This window comes from Bos indicus, chromosome 25 (assembly GCF_029378745.1).
Source record: "Bos indicus isolate NIAB-ARS_2022 breed Sahiwal x Tharparkar chromosome 25, NIAB-ARS_B.indTharparkar_mat_pri_1.0, whole genome shotgun sequence".
NCBI classification, from domain to species: Eukaryota; Metazoa; Chordata; class Mammalia; order Artiodactyla; family Bovidae; genus Bos; species Bos indicus.
This window is the reverse complement of record NC_091784.1, coordinates 29,129,105-29,148,719: the sequence shown is the minus strand read 5'-3', so window position 1 is coordinate 29,148,719 and position 19,615 is coordinate 29,129,105. Positions and strand designations below refer to the sequence as shown.

The 19,615-nt window shown below is 41.6% G+C and overlaps 1 protein-coding gene and 1 pseudogene across 2 annotated transcripts in view; one reads left to right on the top strand and one right to left on the bottom strand.

Moving 5' to 3' along the window:
- The window catches only part of TPST1 (tyrosylprotein sulfotransferase 1), a 104,336-nt gene extending 89,980 nt beyond the window's left edge, over positions 1–14,356 (bottom strand). The window contains exon 1 of one of the 2 annotated variants that reach the window (XM_070779991.1): positions 14,134–14,356. The gene's annotated coding sequence lies outside the window, so the exon portion shown is untranslated. The remainder of the gene's footprint in view (positions 1–14,133) is intronic. The other variant, XM_070779992.1, reaches the window with a different exon arrangement.
- Positions 3,551–3,756, top strand: LOC109578160 (cytochrome c oxidase subunit 7C, mitochondrial pseudogene; annotated as a pseudogene).
- Positions 14,357–19,615: the final 5,259 nt, after the last annotated feature.

The following is a 19,615-nucleotide window of genomic DNA, read 5'->3' as shown; positions in this document are numbered from 1 at the left end:
CTGCATTGAGATGCCAGAGCACCACAACTAGAAAGTAGCGCCCACCTGCCACAACTAGAGAAAAGCCTGCACAGCAACAAAGATCCAGTACAGCCAAAAATAAATCAATAACATTATTTTAAAAAAGAACTGTACTACTTAACTTGTCCAGCAGCTCACTGGAAAAACTCCATTCTCAGGGCTTATCCTTACTGGACCTGAATCCGAGCACCCTCAATGTGAACAATCCTATCCCAGGGCATTTATTAAAATAATCAGAGACAATTTTTTTAATGCCACAGCTGTCTGCAGTGGCAACAACAACTGGGGCAAATACATTGATTCAAAAACTTAAAAGGAAAAACTGAGGAAAGAGATGTACATAGAAGGTTCAGAAAAGCTTCAACATATTTTTAGGAATCTGGAAGGCACGTACATACCCAGGAAAGGCCTAGGAAGGCCCTACTCTCACCTCTGTCTGATCTTGATGTTCTACACAAGCAGAAAGTAAAGGTTAAGGCACAATGTAAACTGCTGGTGCATGAAGGGAGCCATAACACACAGAGAGACACACACACACACAGGGTCCCTCCACTAGGCTGGGGACTTATGGGTTGAATACATTAAGGAAATCTGCCCAATCGTTTGCTAACCACTAAGAAAACCAAGCAGAGACTTCAGTGGTTACACAGGACAAAGGCTACAGAGTTAACAGAATTAGTCCAAAAAAGTAAAAAGCAAACAGCAAAAACAACAAACCCCTGGGAGAGAGGGTGATTTCCAGAGTAGCTGCATTACAATATTTAAAATGTCCATTTTTCAGCAAAAACCATGAAGGACACACCAAAACAAGAGAGTATGACCCAAACACAGGGGGAAAATGGCAGCCAATAAAAACTATCCCCGAGGAAGCCCAGGTATTAGATTTAGTAGATAAGGAGTTTAAATCAGCTATTGTAAATACATTCAAAGAACTAAAGGAGAGCATGTCTAAAGAATTAAAATGAATTATGAAAATGATTTCTCACCAAATAGAGAGTATCAATAGAGATAAAAATTATTATTTAAAAAAAAGAAACAGACATTCTGGAGTTGAAAAGTACAATAATTAAAATGAAAACTTCACTAAAGGGGCTCCACAGTAGATTTAAGCTAGCTGAAGAATCTGCACACTTAAAGAGAGATCAATCTTCAGTCTGAATAACAGAAAGAAGAATGAACAAAAATGAATTCAGCCTCAGATCTGTGGGATATCATCAAGTATACCAAAATATGCCAAAGTCTCAGAAGACAAAAAGAAAAAATCAGACTTATAGAAATAGCTGAAAACACCCTAAATTCAGTCAAAAATATTAATCTCTAAACATCAAGTAGGATAAATCGAAGAGATGTATAGTTAAACACATTATAATCAAACTGTCAGAAGCCAAAAACATGATATTGAAGATACCAAGAAAAAAGTGACTTGCTGCATTGAAAATCCTCAGTAAGATAATGAGCTGACTTCTCAGTCAAAACCAGAGGCCAGAGACAGTGAGATGACATATTCACAGTGCTAAATGACAAAGAGTATCAATCAAAAATTCTATATCCAGTAAAACTATCCTTCAAAAATGAAGGAGAAACTAAGACATTCCCAGTAAACAAAACTGAAAGAATTCAATGCTAGAAGGGCTGCTTCCTTTCCTTAAAAATATTTTTTAAGGAAAAAAGTAGATTTCTTCCTATACAAGAAATAAAGGGAGCCCTTAATGCTGAAATGAAAAGACTAGACAGTAACCCAAATCCACACGAAGAAATAAGCACTAATAAAGGTAACTGCACAGATAAATACAAAAGACAGTGAACATATTTTTGCTTGTAACTTATTTTTTATACAAAAGGAGACAACTGCATAAAGCAATAACTATAAAACCGTTGACAGAATTGTAATACAAAGTATGCACCTTACAATAAGAATACAAAGAAAGAGGAAATGAGCAGAACTCTATTAAAACAAAGTTTTTGTGTACTATTGAAATTAAATTGATATTAATCCAAAGTAGATTGCTCTAAGATATTAACTGTAATCTCCAGAAAAATAAAAAATATTATAATAAAAGAAATAAGCTAATGTAAACATATACTGGAAAATTTTAATACAAAAAAATTTAATCCTGTCAACAGTTTTATAGTTATTGCTTTATGCAGCTGTCTTCTTTCATATAGAAACAAGTTACAAGCAAAAACATGTTCACCGTCTCTTGTATTAATCTGTGCAGTTACCTTTATTAGTGCTTATTTCTTCGTGTGGATTTGGGTTACTGTCTAGTGTCTTTTCATTTCAGCACTAAGGGCTCCCTTTATTTCTTGTATAGGAATAGGAGGAATAGAGAAACTAAAAAAACGTTAAGACATATAGGAAACAAATAGCAAAATGGGAGACATATTCGATTGGCCAGGGCTTCCCTGGTGGCTCAGACAGTAAAGAATCCACCTGCAATGTGGGTGACCTGGCTGCGATCCCTGGGTTGGGAAGATGCCCTGGAAGAGGGCATTGCAACCCACTCCAGTATTCTTGCCTGGAGTATCCCCATGGACAGAGAAGACTGGCGGGCTATCATCCACGGGGTCACAGAGAGTCGGGCATGACTCAGCAACCAAGTACAGCACATTCAGTTGACCAAAAAGTTCACTGGATTTTTCCATAAGATGTTACCAGGAAACCTGAATGAACTTTTTGGTCAACCCAATAAATCCTAATATACCAGTAATCACATTAAATGTAAATGGATTCAACACTCAAGAGGTGAGGATTGGCAGAATGGATCAAAACAGAAATAAAAAACAATTAAAAAAATCCAAATATATGCTTTCTATAAGACATACTTGTAGAAAGTATGTCAACATATTAGGTACATATGTAAACACATATGCACCTAACAAAAACCCCAAATATAAGAAGCAACAACTACAAACTGATAGAATTGAAAGAAGAAATAGATAATTCAATAATAATAGTTAGAGACTTCAATACTCTACTTTCAATATGGATAACATAACCAGACAAAGGATTTACAAGGAACCAGAAGACCTGAACAACACTCAAGTCAACTAGATATAGCAAACATCTATAAAACAGTCCAAACAACAATGGCAGAATATATTTTGTTTTCAAGTGCACATGTTAACATTCTCTAAAACAGGCCATAAAAGAAGTCTTGGTAAATTTAAAGGACTGGAATCATACAAAGTATATTCTCCAAAGATAATGGAATGAAACTGGAAAACAATAGCAGAAAAAAAGCTTAGGAAATTCACACAAAGATGTGAAAATAAACACTACTCCCCTAAATAACCAATAAGCCAAAGAAGAAATCATAAGGGAAGTTAGAAAATACTTTAAGATAAAAACACAAAACCTATGGTATGTAACAAAAGCAGCAAGAGCCACACTATGAGAAAATTTATAGCTGTAAATACTTCTAGTTAAAAAAAAAAACTCAACTCAGGGGAACAAGGTCGTGAGGAAAGGAGCGCATGGTACCCTGCTGCCATTTCTTGTGCCTTCAGTCTCTGCGCCTTTGGCACTATGATGGGACACAGCGTCCAGAGGTTCACAATCTTTGTGGTCTGTAGGAGCCACTAGGAGGAAAGTCCAGGGAAGAATATACCATTTTCAGTGGAAAACAAGTGTAAGTTACTAGCATGATTTTGTGCTCTGGGACTGGATTTGCTGCACTTTTCTTTATAGTAAGACATTAATTGCTTAAAAAATTATCCATGAGACAGATATGAAGAGGATCATTTTAAGCGGTGCAATCTCTGAAAAAAGGATCAAACATTTGAACTCAGCAGCCTTGTTATCTTTGTAAATAAACTTATGGCATAAAAAAAGATCTCAAGTTAGCATGTTATACATCTTAAACTTATACAATGTTATGTAAATTATATCTCAATTTTCAACTTTTAAATTTTAAAAATTAAAAAGATTTCAAATCAACAACCTAACTGTCCACTTCAAGAAATTAGTAAAAGAAGAACAAACTAAACCCAAAGCCAGAAGGAAATAATTAGTGAAATAAATACAGAAGAGAATAAAAGAATACAGAAAATCAACAAAATAAAAGGTTGATTCTTCGAAAAGATCAGAAGAATTGACAATCACTTAGCTAGACTGAACAAGAACAAAAGAGAGAAGACCCAAAACTAAAATCAGTAAATAACTACTGACTTTACATTAATGATTATAAAGGGCTATAGGGAATGCTATAAAAAACTATAATCTAACAAATTACAAAACCTACATGAAATGGACAAATTCCTAGAAAACACAGAGTACTAAAATCAACTCACAAAGAAGTAATCTGAATAAAGCTATAACAAGTAAAGAAATTGAATTAGCAAACAAAACTTCCCCCAAAGTCCAGGACCAGATGGCTTCACTGGTGAATGCTATGAAACATTAAGAATGAACACCAACCCATAAATTCTTCCAAAATACAGAAAAGATAGGAATACTTTCCAACTCATTCTGTGAAGCCAGTTTTCCCTGATTCCAAAACCAGATGAAAACAATACAAGAAAACTATAAACAAATATTCACTATATAAATGCAAAAATCTCCAACAAAATAGCAGCAAATCAATCCAGCAACACATATAAAGGATCACACACCATGACCAAATGTGGTATATCCCATGTGTGTAAAGCTGACTTAACATATGAAAATAGATTAATGTCACACACCATTATTAATAGAATAAAAGACCAAAAACCACCTGATAAATCTTAATAGGCGCTGAAGAAGCATTTGACAAAATCCAACACTCTTTCGGGCTTCCCTCATAGCTCAGTCTGCCTGCAGTGCAGGAGACCCAGGTTCGATTCCTGGGTCGGGAAGATCCCCTGGAGAAGGAAATGGCAACTCACTTCAGTATTCTTGCCTGGAGAATCCTATGGACAGAGGAGCCTGTCATGCAGTCGGACCCAACTTAGTGACTAAACCACCACCACAACACTCTTTCACAATAAACACAATGAATACGCTAGAAATAGAAGAGGACATCATCAACTTGAAAAACGACAACTAAGAAAACCCACAGATAACTTCACATTTAACAATTCCCTCTAAGATCAGGACCAAGACAAGATGTACACTCTCACCATTTCTAATAGTATTATACAGGAAATTTTAGCCAGGGCAATTAGGAAAGAAAAAGAAAGCAATCCAGATTGGAAGGAAGAAGTAAAACTACCTCTCTTCAGAGAGTATATATCGTATATATAAAATTCTAATAAAACACTAAAAAACTATCAGAACTGTTACATGAGTTCGGTATGATTTTAAGATACTTGACTAATATGAAGAATTCAATTATATTTCTATATATTATCATTGACAATCCAAAAACAAAATTAACAAAAGATTCCACTCACAATAGCACCAAAAGAATGAAACATTAAGAAATACACACATGGAACTCTGCTCAGAGACATGTGGCATCCTGGATGGGAGGGGGTTTGGGGGAGAATGGATACACGTACACGTATGGTTGAATCCCCTTGTCGTCCACCTGAAACTATCACAACACTGTTAATTGACTATACTCCAAAACAAAACAAAAATTAAAAAAAAAAGAAAAACTGGAAAGTGGATAAAAAGACATGTATATAATGACTAATCTAAGATGCTCCTTAGTTTAAAATAAATGAAACAAACAAAAGAAAAATATTTAACAAAAAAAATGCAAAATTTGTACACTGAAAAACAGAAAACGCTTTTGAAGTAAATTAATGATGATCTAAATGAGTGAAAAGTCATTACACACTCATGAGTTAGAAGACTAATAAGAATTAAGATGCCAATATTCCCCAAACTGTTCAATGCAATCTCTATCAAAATTCCAATCAGACAATGGTGTCAAGACAAATCAAAGAGTAAAAGAGTATTTGTACAACATATGGTGCTAAGACAACTGAATATCTATAAGCAAAAAATGAGATTGGACCCCTATCTCATACCTCATACAAAATTCACAAAGATGAATTAAAGATCTAAATGTAAGAGCTGAAACTATGAAACTCCTGGAAGAAAACATAGGAGATTTTCATGACTTTGAACAGGCACCAGTTTCTTAAATATGAAACACAAAACACAAGCAACAAAAGAAAAAAAGACAAATTGGACTTAATCAAAATTTTAAAACTTTATGCCATCAAGAAAGTGAAGACACCTACAGAATGGGAGATTTATATCTGTTAATCATATCTGATAAGGGTCTAGTATCCAGAATATATAAAGAAACCTTGCAACTCAGAAACAGAAAGACAAATAACTCAATCTGAAAATGGACAAAGAACACAGATTTCTCCAAAGATACACAAATAGCCAAAAAGCCCATGAAAAGTTGCTCAACATTTTAACCATCAGGGAAATGCAATCAAAACCACAATGAGATATTACTTCACACATATTAGGATAGCTAGAACATGAAGGTCAGACAATAACAAGTTTTGGCAAGGAGGTAGAAAAATTGGAACCTTCATACATTGCTAACAGAAATGCAAAACAGAGTAGCCATTTTGGAAAACAGTCTAGCAGTTGCTCAAGATATCAGACCTACAGTTCTAGAGTTATATGACCCAGCAATGCCACCCACAGGTGTATATCCAAGAGAAATGAAACATGCGCACCCAAAAATTTGTACACAGATGTTTATAGCAGCATTAGTCGTAATAGTCAAAATGTACAAATACCCAAACACCCATCAACTGATTAATATATAAATGTGGTCTACACACAAAACAATATTATCCAGCAAGAAAAAGAAATAAAATACTGATACATTCTACGACATTGAAGAACCATGAAAACATGCAAAGTGAAAGAAACCAGTAACAAAGGACTACATGTTGTATGATTACATTCATATGAAATGTCCAGAACAAGCAAATCTGTAGAGAGAGAAAACACATTAGCAGTTGCCAAGGGACAGGGATTAGATTTGATAGACGGAGTGCCTGAAGAACTATGGATGGACGTTCGTGACACTGTACAACAGGAGGCGGTGATCAAGACCATCCCCAGAAAAAGAAATGCAAAAGGGCAAAACGGTTGTCTGAGGAGGCTTTACAAATAGCTAAGAAAAGAAGAGAAGCTAAAGTCAAAGGAGAAAAGAAAGATATACACATCTGAATGCAGAGTTCCACAGAATAGCAAGGAGATATAAGAAAGCCTTTCCCAGTGATCAGTGCAACGAAATAGAGGAAAACAACAGAATGGGAAAGACTAGAGATCTCTTCAAGAAAATTAGAGATATCAAGGGAACATTTCATGCAAAGATGGGCACAATAAACACAGAAACAGTATGGACCTAACAGAAGCAGAAGATATTAAGAAGAGATGGCAAGAATACACAGAACAATTATACAGAAAAGATCTTCATGGCCCAGATAATCATGATGATGTGATCACTCACCTAGAGCCAGACATCCTGGAATGCAAAGTCAAGTGGGCCACAGGAAGCATCACTACCAACGAAGCTAATGGAGGTGATAGAATTCCAGCATTTCAAATCTTAAAAGATGATGCGGTGAAAGTGCTGCACTCAATATGCCAGCAAATCTGGAAAACTCAGCAGTGGCCACAAGACTGGAAAAGGTCAGTTTTCATTCCAATCCCAAAGAAACGCAATGCCAAAGAATGTTCAAACTACCACACAATTGCACTCATGTCACATGTTAGCAAAGTAATGCTCAAAATTCTCCAAGCGAGGCTTCAACAGTACGTGAACTGAGAACTTCCAGATGTACAAGCTGGTTTTAGAAAAGGCAGAGGAACCAGAGATCAAATTGCCAACATCCGCTGGATCATCGAAAAAGCAAGAGAGTTCCAGAAAAACATCTATTTCTGCTTTATTGACTACGCCAAAGCCTTTGACTGTGTGGGTCACAATAAACTGTGGAAAATTCTGAAAGAGATGGGAATACCAGACCACCTGACTTGCCTCCTGAGAAATCTGTATGCAGGTCAAGTAGCAACAGCTAGAACCAGACATGGAACAACGGACTGGTTTCAAATTGGGGAAGGAGTACGTCAAGGCTGTATGTCGTCATCCTGCTTATTACATCATGCAAAATGCCAGGCTGGATGAAGCAGGAGCTGGAATCAAGACAGCCGGGAGAAATATCAATAACCTCAGATATGCAGATGACACCACCCTTATGGTAGAAAGCGAAGAAGAACTAAAGAGCCTCTTGATGAAAGTGAAAGAGGAGAGTGAAAAAGTTGGCTTAAAACTCAACATTCAAACAACTAAGATCATGGCATCCGGTCCTATCACTTCATGGGAAACACATGGGGAAACAATGGAAACAGTGAAAGACCTTATTTTCTTGAGCTCGAAAATCACTGCTGATGGTGACTGCAGCCACGAAATTAAAACATGCTTGCTCCTTGGAAGAAAAGCTATAACCAACCTAGACAGCATATTAAAAAGTAGAAACATAACTTTGCTGACAAAGGTCTATCTAGTCAAAGCTATGGTTTCTCCAGTAGTCACGTGTGGATGTGAGAGTTGGACCATAAAGAAATCTGAGCACCAAAGAATTGATGCTTTTGAACTGTGGTGTTGGAGAAGACTCTTGAGAGTCCCTTGGACTGCAAGGAGATCCAACCAGTCCATCCTAAAGGAAATCAGTCCTGAATATTCATTGGAAGGACTGATGCTGAAGCTCCAATACTTTGGCCACCTTATACAAAGAACCGACTCATTGGAAAAGACCCTGATGCTGGGAAAGATTGAAAGCAAGAAGAGAAGGGGACAACAGAAGATGAGATGGTTGGATGGCATCACCGACTTGATGGACATGAGTTTGAGCAAGTTCCAGGCATTGGTGATGGACAGGGAAACCTGGAGTGCTGCAGTCCATGGGGTCGCAAAGAGTCGGACAAAACTGAGCAACTGAACTAAACTGACAGGATGACAAGTGGGAGTTGGAAGTGACAGGTAGGGAGTGCACAGTTTCTTGAAAACATTCTAAAGTTGTCTGTAATAAGGGTTGCACAGGACTTCGCTGGTGCCTCAGTGCTAAAGAATCTGCCTACCAATGCAGGAGATCCAGGTTTGATCCCTGGGTCAGGAAATCCCCTGGAGAAGGAAATGGCAAACCACTCCGGTATTCTTGCCTGGGGAATCCCATGGACAGAGGAACCTGGCGGGATATAGTCCATGGGACTGCAAAAAAATCTGGCACAACTATAGCAACTAAACAACAACTAAAATATACCAAACATACTAAAAAAAATTATACCTTAAATGGGCGAACGTATGAAATGTGAATGATAGCTCAATAAAGCTGCTACCAAAAATAAAAGAAAGTAGACTGGGCCCTATGCATGAAACTTTTTAGGGCAACTGCTACTAAAACAGAAGACTTTTCTTTTTATTGAAGGGTAACTGACTTACATTACTATATTAATTTTAGGTGTACAACATAGTGATTTAATATTTTTAAACATTACAAAATGGTCACTACCATAAGTCTAGTTACCACCTGTCACCATACAAAGTTATTACAATATTTGACTACATTCCCTATGCTATATATTACATTCCCAAGATTTATTTTATAACTAGAAGCAATTCTTAATCTCCCTCACCTATAAAAGATTTAAATAGGATCCAGAGTCTCCTAACAAAATATCACAAAGGTCCAGGATACAATCAAAAGTCAGTCATCAAAAGCCAGTATAAAAGTGTGTTTAACCACAAATTTAACCCAGGAAACAATGGAGTCTCAGTTTCCCTGGAACCTCTTAATAGCATATGGAACGGCTTCCAGAATTTTGTTGTTCAGTCGCTCAGCCGTGTCCAACTCTTTGTGACCCCATGGACTGCAGCATGTCAGGTTTCCCTGTCCTTCACTATCTCCCACAGTTTGCTCAAACTCATGGTCCATCAAGTCGGTGATGCCATCCAACCATCTCATCCTCTGTCATCCCTTTCTCCTCCTGCCTTCTATCTTTCCCAGCACCAGGGTCTTTTCCAATGAGTCAGTTCTTTGTATCAGGTAACCAAAGTATTGGAGCTTCAGCACCAGTTTTTCCAATGAATATTTACGGTTAATTTCCTTTAGGATTGACTGGTTGGATCTCCTTTCAGTCCAAGGGACTCTCAAGAGTCTTTTCCAACACCACAGTTCAAAAGTATCAATTTTTCAGTGCTCAGCCTTCTTTATGGTCCAACTCTCACACTGGGAAAACCATAGCTTTGACTAGACAAACCTTTGTTGGCAAAGTGATGTCTCTGCTTTTTAATACGCTGACTAGATTTGTCATAGCTTTTCTTCCAAGGACCAAGCATCTTTTAAGTTCATGGTGGCAGTCCACAGTAACTTTGAAGCCAAAGAAAATAAAATCTGTCACTGTTTTCATTGTTTAGTCAATGGGTAAAAGTAAGTAATGAGCTTTCCTGAATTCCGTGAGCCTTTATAGCAAATTATACACCTGAGGAGGGAGTTGTAAGAAGCCTCAATTTATTGCCAACTGGCTTCAAGTACAGGTCACAACCTAAGACTTGGGATTGGTCTGAAGTTGAGAGGAGTCTTGTGGGACTGAGTCCTTAATCTATGGGGTCTGCACTAAATCCAGGTATTAATAGTAATAATTAAGTTAAAGTGTAGAATACTCAGTTGCTGTCTGGAGAATTGGAGAACTATTTAATGTGAGGGAAAAACCTACATATTTGGTATCAGAAGTGCTGTGAATAGTGTAAGAAACAATAATTTACCTTTGGGCATAATCACAGACCTCAAGAAAATCCTAGTTATGAGAAAAATGGGCCCATGAGAAATGATTTAAATAAAATTTGGGGGGTAGGATGAGAGGTGGGAGGAAGGCTCAAGAGGAAAGGGATATATACATACATATAAATATAAAATGATGACTGACTTGCATTGTTGTATAGCAGAAATTCACAACATTGTAAAGAAATTACCCTCTAATTAAAAAAAAAATTTTTTTTAATGTGATAAGTACTTTAACAGGTAAATATACAAAGTCAGGAAAGTAACCATGCCAACAAAAGTGACATTTACGTTGATTTTTAAAGGATGAGTTAAATGCTATATATAGCTCCTCACCATTCTCAGTCCCTCTTAGAGCTCTCAAGCCAGTTCTCAGCCTTTGCTGCCTATTACTGCTGCATGAGAAAGATTTTTTAAATGAAAAGGTCTGGCCCCACAGCAGACCAAGACTCAGAATCTCTATGGAGGCCTTGATCCCTTCATCCTCAACCTTTGAAACTCCCAGGTGGTTTTAAAGTAGAGCCTGGGTTGCAATCTGTTCAGGAAAAACATAACCCAGGCCACAAGCAATCTTCTGGCAATGAGGAGAGAAAAGAAAAGGATTTCAGGTAGCAACAACAGGATCTATGGCAGATATAATGATAGGAGAGAAGAAGAGGATTCTAAAGTTTCTAGGGTACAGAACTTAAAATAGGAGGTTTGTGGATGTCCTTAAGGCAGCTATGAGTAAGAAGAGAAAGGAAAAAATACCCCAGTTTGAAGTACAAGTATCCAAGTATAGTTATCCTATAGACAAACATATGAAATACCTGAAGTTCAAGAAAAATGAGGACTGAATATATACCGTTGTAAACCAAAAATATTTTTTTTGGTCATGTTTTTCCAGTGCTCATGTATGGATGTGAGAGTTGGACTGTGAAGAAGGCTGAGCGCCGAAGAATTGATGCTTTTGAACTGTGGTGTTGGAGAAGGCTCTTGAGAGTCCCTTGGACTGCAAGGAGATCCAACCAGTCCATTCTGAAGGAGATCAGCCCTGGGATTTCTTTGGAAGGAATGATGCTAAAGCTGAAACTCCAGTACTTTGGCCACCTCATGCGAAGAGTTGACTCATTGGAAAAGACTCTGATGCTGGGAGGGATTGGGGGCAGGAGGAGAGGGGACGCCAGAGGATGAGATGGCTGGATGGCATCACTGACTTGATGGACATGAGTCTGAGTGAACTCCAGGAGTTGGTGATGGACAGGGAGGCCTGGCATGCTGTGATTCATGCGGTCACAAAGAGTCAGACATGACTGAGCGACTGAACTGAACTGAAACCAAAAATATATGGGTGCTACTAGAAGCCATGAACGAAAGTGTAATAACACAAACTAGAGGACAGGGGAAAGAACAGAAAACAAAATCCTAAGGAATACCACATTAATCTAAGGGAAAGAACATCAAGGCAATGTTTCGTTTTGGTTTGTTGTAGATGGTGAAAACCTGAGCATGCGTGCAAGCTGAGAAAAAGAGAGAATACAGAACATGAAAGATGTTAGCCTCAGAAAGTAATACCTTCTTCCTCTGATAAAAGAAAAGGCGATCAGAAATCAGATAGGTACAAGCACACAGATAAACGACAGACCCTTAAGGGTTCAGGGCTGATGCCCACCAATTCTGCGAGGTAAGAGGCAAAATAAGAAATGTAAAGAAATCAAGAGTAAGATAAGTCAAGAAGAGGAAAATGGTAAAGCTCTAGAAATAGCAATGAGGTCTAGGTACATAAGAGGTACATAGGTAGTGAGTCAAAGGATCTCCAGGCAGCGCGAGCAAAGTTGGAATCCAAAAGTTTAGAACAGCACCAGCAGTTCAGTCACACGCTTTCCTCAAGCCTCCAGGAGCAGAAAAAGCCAACTGTTTGATTCACCCAGGCTTGGAAATCATCAGAGCAAATGAGCAAGAATGGCTTGAGGCCAGTAACACGGCTTATAATTTTCAAAAGTCAAACTTATTTTATTCTTTTTAAAAATCGACTCTAGTTATTTCCTCTGATAGCCAGAAAGCGGGGCGGGGGTGGCTAATTCCTCCTTCACTCTGAGAGAACTTGTCAGAACTTCCACTCCTAAGCATTTCTGATCCCTTCCACGGTTGATTCCAAGAAATCTAAACCTGATTTCTCTAGGTTCTTAAAGGGTGAAAATTCACTGCGGGACTGGACTATCCAGCTGGGAGATAAACACTCTAAACCCTTCTTAGACACAATGCAATTTCAACTAGGAGGTGCGGGCTCTTCCTTCCCTAAAAATAAAAGTTCAGCAAAGGAGATGGGGTGGTGGGACTAAGTTGCAAACCTTATTAAGAACTCTTTACAAAGCCAATTATTAGAAAACGATACATGACACAAAGATGGCAAAATTCAATTCTTCGGAATGACTGCTGTAAGTAAATAACTGACAATGCAATCTCTTCATCACACTTGGAGGTGCCTAATTCATCCTGCCACCTCCCATTCTACTCTTGAGGTACTGGATACTGGACGTCTTGCTACCTCTATCTGGAGGGCACAAAGGCCTCAAAGGAGGAAGAGGGTAACACGCGTGAGCACCTACCACGTACCAGACCTATTGTGTGCCAAACTCTAAGCAACACACTTTACCTGTTAAGGGTGTCGCTCATTTAAAGACGACTTACGCTAAAACTGTATAGACCGGGCACTCAGGAGAGGACCACTGTCTGAAGGTTTAAGCGTAGAGGAAAAGATGTGTTAGCGACGGTGGGGGATGAAAATGGAGAGAGAAGGGGCGAGTTGGGAAAGGAAAGCATCTGGGGGCAAAAGGGCAAAACCCAGGGACACAGGGCGTGGGGTGGGGGGCGGGAGGGCGCGAGTGAAATGCCTAGAGGACCCAGTACAGGAGGGCAAGGATGGGGTGAGCCTGGGTAAGGGAAGTCCCGGTAGAGACGAGGGCAGAAGTCCGATCCGGGGGACGCCCTGGCGGCTCATCCCCGGAAGGCGCCCCGAAGGACTGCGGAGGCTGGGAAACTGTGCCGGCCCAGCCTGAGGGACAGGAAGGCGAGGAGGGGGCGGGAGAGAGCGGAGGCCGACCACGGCGGGGGCGAGTCGGGCCACGGGGAAGCCCGAGACCGGGAAACGCGGGCGCCGAGGACAGGGGTGCGGGCTCCGGAGCCGGGCCCGGCCGGGCCGGGACACGGGGCTCCGCGCTGAGGGGGCGGGGCTGGACTAGCCCCAGGGGAGATACGCGGGCCGGCGGTGACTGGGGCCGAGGGATGCCAGGACAGACGCGGCCGGGACTCGGAGCCAGGTGAGCGGCAGCAGGGAGACAGGGGGGCCGGGGAGGCGCGCCGCCACGAGCGCGGCGTCCCCCTTACCTGGAATGAGCGAGGAGCCGCCGCGCCGCCTCCTCAGCATCCTGGGCTCAGCCACTACTGCCACGGCCCTAGGTGGGGGCCATTCCGCCCACCCCGGGAGCCCGCCCTCACCGCCAGGCGCCAGCTGCTGCCAGCCTGGCCCGGCCCCGAGGAGCTGCGCTGACACGACCCGCGCCCGCGGCCGCCTCAGCAGCGACTCCCGCCGTCGCCGCCTCAGCTCCCGCAGCCGGCCTCCCCAGCGGGCACGGGATCACACACGTGCGGCGATTGGTTGCCCGGCTCCCGGCCGGGCGATGTATCGGTCTCTCTGATTCGTGGGTTCCACAGGCTGCCCTCCGAGGGGGGCGGGGCTCGGCCTCCCGCCGGGCCCGGCAGGCACTGAGGAGAGGGGTGGGTCTGACGTCGGGGCTGCGCGGGCGGCCCTGAGTCCCGGTGTGTGCGCGCGCTCCCTGCAGGGTTCTGGGGCCGCCACCTGCGTGAGCGGGTGGTTGCAGAGCAACGGTGCGCGCGGCCTAGCTGGGGGTAGAGGGGAGGCCGCGGACAGGTGGCGGTCCACGCAGCCCAACCCCCACGGTGGGTGGCCTTCATCCTGGAAACCTGGGACCCGACAGGAGAAGGAGCTTTTCCAAGAAATCCTCCCTCTGCCTGTCCCTGCTTCAAATAGCACCTCAGTGCTTGCTACTAGCAGAGGAGATTTCACCTCATCGGGGTGATTCGAAAGTGCAAATATCACATTCTCACAAAATTATATTCCACATCAAAGTATAAATGAGTGAGAGTGGATTCTGTACCCACCAGAGAGGCGGAAACCCCGATACTTAAAAGTGAAAACTAGGAGAGGAGGGAAAAGGCAAAGAGAAGGGGGACATTGGGGAGAGGGCTGAAATTTCACAACTGAAAAATAACCATTCCTGTTCACAGGTCCTTCCTGCGGACATATCCACAGCACGTTCTGTCGAAGCAGTTATTTCAGCTCTGTGAACATAGACTGGAAAAAGCATGGGCTCTGTCTACAATCTTGGAATGAGTTTTGTTGTCTATAGAACTAGGTCTGTAAACCTCTGAGAGTTGCTGTAAAGATCAAGTGTACCTATGTGCTCAGTCATGTCTGACTGTGACCCCATGGACTGTAGCTCACCACGCTCCTTTGTCCATAGGATTTCCCAGGGAAGAACATTGGAGTGGGTTGCCATTTCCGCCTCCAGGGGACCTTCCCAACCCAGGGATAGAACCGCATCTCTTCCATTGCAGGTAGATTCTTTACCGCTGAGCCACTGGGGATGCCCAAGTTCAAGTGAGGTCCACACAAAAATGTCTACAGGAATGTTCATAGAACCCTTACTCATTATAGCCAATAAAGTGGAAAAAACCCAGATGTCCATCAGCTAATTAATGAATAAGTAAAATATGACAGAGCCACACAATGGAATATTACTTGACCATAAACAAGAGTGATCAGATCAGATCAGTCGCTCAGTCGTGTCCGACTCTTTGCGACCCCATGAATCGCAGCACGCCAGGCCTCCCTGTCCATCACCAACTCCTGGAGTTCACTGAGACTCATGTCCATCGAGTCAGTGATGCCATCCAGCCATCTCATCCTCTGGCGTCCCCTTCTCCTCTTGCCCCCAATCCCTCCCAGCATCAGAGTCTTTTCCAATGAGTCAACTCTTCGCCATGAGGTGGCCAAAGTACTGGAGTTTCAGCTTTAGCATCATTCCTTCCAAAGAAATCCCAGGGCTGATCTCTTTCAGAATGGACTGGTTGGATCTCCTTGCAGTCCAAGGGACTCTCAAGAGTCTTCTCCAACATCACAGTTTAAAAGCATCAATTCTTCAGCGCTCAGCCTTTATCACAGTGCAACTCTCACGTCCATACATGACCACAGGAAAAACCATAGCCTTGACTAGATGAACCTTTGTTGGCAAAGTAATGTATCTGCTTTTGAATACGCTATCTAGATTGGTCATAACTTTCCTTCCAAGGAGTAAGCGTCTTTTAATTTCATGGCTGCAGTCACCATCTGTAGTGATTTTGGAGCCCAGAAAAATAAAGTCTGACACTGTTTCCACTGTTTCCCCATCTATTTCCCATGAAGTGATGGGACTGGATGCCATGATCTTCGTTTTCTGAATGTTGAGCTTTAAGCCAACTTTTTCACTCTCCACTTTCACTTTCATCAAGAGGCTTTTGAGTTCCTCTTCACTTTCTGCCATAAGGGTGGTGTCATCTGCATATCTGAGGTTATTGATATTTCTCCCGGCAATCTTGATTCCAGCTTGTGTTTCTTCCAGTCAGTACTGATAAATGCTACAACAGGGCTGAATCTTGAAAATATCCTGCTAGATGAAAGAAGCCAGTCTTGAAAGACCATATATTATATGAGCCCCTTTATATGAAATGTCCAGAACAGGCAAATCCATAGAAAAAAACAAGTATATTAGTGGATGCCTTGGACTGAGGGGGAAGTAATTGCTAATGGCTATGGGGCTTTTTGATGGGAGGGAGTGATTGATGAAAATGTTCTAAAATTGATTGAGGCGATAGTTGTGCAATTCTTTGAATATATTAAAAAAAAACCCACTGAATTGTTTACTTGAAATCGGTGAGTTATATGGTATGTGGATTATATCTGAATAAAGCTGTTATTTTTTTAAAAGAGCAAATAAGGTAATAAACCTCCAAGAGCCTCAGGCTATGGTGCCACTCTAAGAACAAGGGATCACTATATCTGGTTGTTTTCCCTTTATTTGATTGGAAAAATCTTGTAAGCAATTCGATCTGACGAAATTTAAAGAAATACCCACCGTGATATTTTTTCTTTGGAACATTAAATCAAATAGGAAGCTGATCTGATCTGACCCAAGCTGCTTTGGGGCAGCAGAAATGGACCACTAGGATTAGAAAGCTCATCAAAAGAAAAGGAGCAGGACTTCCCTGGTAGTCCAGTGGCTAAGACTCTTTGTTCCCTATGCAGGGGACCCGGGATTGATCCCTGGTCAGGGAACTAGATCCCACAGGCCACAACTAAAGACCCCACATGCCGCAAAGATCAGAGATTCCCTGTGCCATGCAACTAAGACCCAATACAGCCAAATAAATGAATAAAATAAATATGAAAAAGAAAAGAAAATGAACAACGTTGGCAGGCAGAGAGCAAGAGGAAAGGGAAAGGACACAGCATTCTACAAGGTGATTCAGATACACCTGCACCCAAAGTGGTTTGATTAACCAGTCTTTTAACATTAAGAGCTATGTCCCATTCCACTTCCTGCATTCCAGACCGCTTCAGGGAAACAGCTCACCCTGACCTGAGTAATCTTGAAGCCACAGACAGCACCATGGGGCATTAATCCCTTAAACACAGCCCCTGCCAGCCTCTCTCCATGAGCCAGAAATGCAGCTTTGTGAAATGACCTCCACAACACCCAGAAAACACTTCACCCACCTACAAGACCTGGGGGGAAAAAAAAAAATTGAGTAGCCAGGTAGGAGCTTGGTGCTGGTATCTCTCATATAAACTCTGAGAACAAATTCCAGATGTAGGGAATTCCATATGAATGGGGGACGTGAATCCCAGTGAAATCTGGCAGGGATGTTAGCTCCTTGCCTGTTCCATGCCAGGATGTTTCCCTGAGCAAGACAGCTTCAGGTCGCCCCAGGACCACACTGTCTGTAAAAAAAAAAAACAAAACAGCTGCAAATAAGGAGCTGTTTGATCTGAAGCAAAGCTCCAGGGCTGTATGGGAACAAAGTTTTTCTGCTTTTCAAAGCTACCCCAACCCATACAGTATATGTTAAGAAAATAGACTCTAAAATATACTCTTAAAAGAACACAGTTAAAAACAGTATATATAATATGCCCATTTGTATTTTTTCAAGTACACACAGACACACAAACACACTTGTGATTTTCAGAGATCAAATCAGTCAATCCTAAATGAAATCAACCCTGAACATTCATTGGAAGGACTGATGCTGTAGCTGAAGCTCCAATACTTTGTTTAGCCACCTGATGTAAAGAACCAACTCATTGGAAAGGACCCCGATGCTGGGAAAGATTGAAGGGGTGACAGAGGATGAGCTGGATGGCATCACCAACTCAATGGATATGAGTTTGAGCAAACTCTGGGAGATAGTGAAGGGGAGCCTGGCGTGCTGCAATCCATGCCAGGATTGCCAAGAATCAGACACAACTTAGCAACTGAACAACAATAATAAAAACTGACAACAGTAGTTGTTTCTGCAAAGGAAACTGAAGAACTTGGGCACAGAAGAGGGAAAGACATTTATTTTTTACTACGCATACCTTCTGGCACTTTTTGAAATGTTGTGCCCTGTGCTTGGATTATCTATTTGAAATGAATAAATATGTAATTTTTTTAAAGACTCTTTTCTGGAAAACTCACTGATCAAGGCTTTATGAACATCCAGTTCACATGGCATATGTATTGCTCTGTGTCATTTAGTGACTCTCAGGTTCAGCACATATTCTCTGAATGCTCTGGATCTATTTTCCCTCCCCAGCTATACACCTCTTCCAGGTGATCAGCTCAGATTCAGAGACCTTACCTGAGAGCCTAGACAGCTTCTCCCTCTGACCAATAGGCAGTTCAAAGGACTCAGAGACTGCTTCTTTCAAACAGTCTGGCAGGTCCAAGAAAAGAGAAGAAGTGGAAGAGTGTTCACTGACACCCCGGTGAGCACCCGGAAGCCACTGCCATCTTCTAGGTCACCCTTTACCCTGCTTCTGCCTCAGAGAGTCATCTCCCAGCAAGCAGCCCAGCCCTTCAGAGCCCTTATTTTATTTTCTTCCCCAACTTTTCTTTTCTGAGACCCTCTCCATCCCTTCCTCTCACCTCTGCCACCACTCTTTGGTTTTGCTTTGGTTTCTTTTATTTGGACTGACCCATGCAGCTTATGGGATCTTAGTTCCCCAAATAGGGATCAAATCTGGGGCCTGGGCAGTAACAGCTCCGAGTCCTAACCATTAGGCAACTGGGGAACTCCCTGCTTTGGCTTCTGGAAGGACAAAAGTACAGCAGTGCCCACAAATGGCACTTCCATTCCAGGATCTGGCATGGAGAGAGGATGGGGGACAGAGAGGGTCTCAGAAAGGAAAAGCTGCGGAAGAAACTCATGCCAAAGGAATACTTTTTCATTCTCTGTCTCGGACCAAGAGAGCTAGAAATGAGGGTCAGCAGCAAGGGGTTTAGAGAAGGCATCTGGATTTAGAAAAGGCAGAGGAACCAGAGATCAAATTGCCAACATCCATTGGATCATCAAAAAAGCAAGAGAGTTCCAGAAAAAACATCTACTTCTGCATTATTGACTACGCCAAAGACTTTGACTGTGTGGATCACAACAAACTGTGGAAAATTCTGAAAGAGATGGGAATACCAGACCACCTGACCTGCCTCTTGAGAAATTTGTATGCAGGTCAGGAAGCAACAGTTAGAACTGGACATGGAACAACAGACTG